Genomic DNA, 1,507 nt, shown 5'->3' with positions numbered 1-1,507 from the left:
AGGCTTTGGTGATGGGACACAATAACTAACTACATTGTATATTGACAAAAAAAAAAAAAAAGATTCTGATCATGTCTCAGTCCTCTGCTTAAGATCTCTCACGGCTTTCCACGGCCCTTAAATATGGCCTGAAAGACCCTGCATGCTCAGGTTTCTGCTTACACCCTAAGCTCAGTTCCTGAGTACTACAATCCCAGATTTAAAAAATTCTTTCAGGTCTTTAAAACTACCAGGTTCCTTTCCTTCCTGCCTCATGTATTTTGTACCCTCAGCCTACCCCCACACCTCCTTTCACTTTTAAACAATTTTTCTGGTCACTAACTTGAATTATGGCAGGCTTTCCTGAACACCCTAGACTAGGAAGATATTCCTATTATATGCTTTTAACACACTGTAGTTTTAATTCATAACACTTATAACTGTTATTAATTACTTCTGTGATCATGTACTTGATATATATCATCCCGTGACCCATAAGGATCAATTTATCATATTGTTTGTTGTTCCCATCATTTAGTAGAGTGACTGGAATAGGTAAATATTGAATATTTATTGAATATATAAGAAAATGGAGCTTTACACCAGGTGTGAATGAAATACCTATTGACTGGATGAATGAAAGAACTGTGCACTTGAAACATTGCTCCCAAGAAGAATGTAGCCACTGGGTGGTGTGGTAGCTGCTTTAGTTAAAGATGGGACCAAGGGAAGGTCCACCTGGTGATGGGAAATATGGTAGAGGAGGTCTCAGTTCTTCTCATTCAGAGTATCCTGGGATGGATTGTCTGAGAAATCCTATTTATCCCACACTTGCCATGACAATGGGGTCGATGTCCTTGGGTCTGTCACAATCCTAGATACGAGAAAAGCAAAGTGCTCAACTCACCTGATGCAGGTGTGTTTGTCTTAGGTTGGGTTCTCTAGAAACAGATTCTAAAGCAGAGATTTACATGCAGAAAGTATATTGTGAAGTATGCATGGAAATGATGACTGTCAGTGAGTGAGACAAGTTAAATTATGATCCAGTTTTCTCACATGCCTCAGCTAACCCCATGGGACCTCTTGAGCTGAGACGACCCTTCAGTGTTATTTCAAATTGAAGAGAGGGGGTCAAATCTTTACATTCTTGCATCACCAGTCATTGGGTGTGAGCTGCACTGGAGAAGGAAAAGTCATCTTGGGCGAGGCAGCTCTCTTTGGCCAAAAGAGAGTGACTCAGTTATGAGCTTCCAGCAACCAATGCTTTTAGCACCTGGAGGAAAGAGCACATTGAACCACAGCATCCATGAAAGAATTTACTGTGGTCCAAGATTGTTCCTCAAGAATGAGAATGAGGTATGCTAGCACAGCCATCAGGATGCACAGACTTAGGAGACATGACCAACACTGGACAGACATGGGCTGCCTGGTTAGGTGCAGGTGCCACTCCCTGCTCTGCCTTTCTGTCCAGCCACCCGTCCCTGTGGGCAGATCCCTGGGCCACTCCCTTAGCTCTGTGTGCCTCCAG

This window comes from Galeopterus variegatus, unplaced genomic scaffold (genome assembly GCF_000696425.1).
Source record: "Galeopterus variegatus unplaced genomic scaffold, G_variegatus-3.0.2 Scaffold12834, whole genome shotgun sequence".
Lineage (NCBI taxonomy): Eukaryota > Metazoa > Chordata > Mammalia > Dermoptera > Cynocephalidae > Galeopterus > Galeopterus variegatus.
This window is presented reverse-complemented; position numbering follows the sequence as displayed.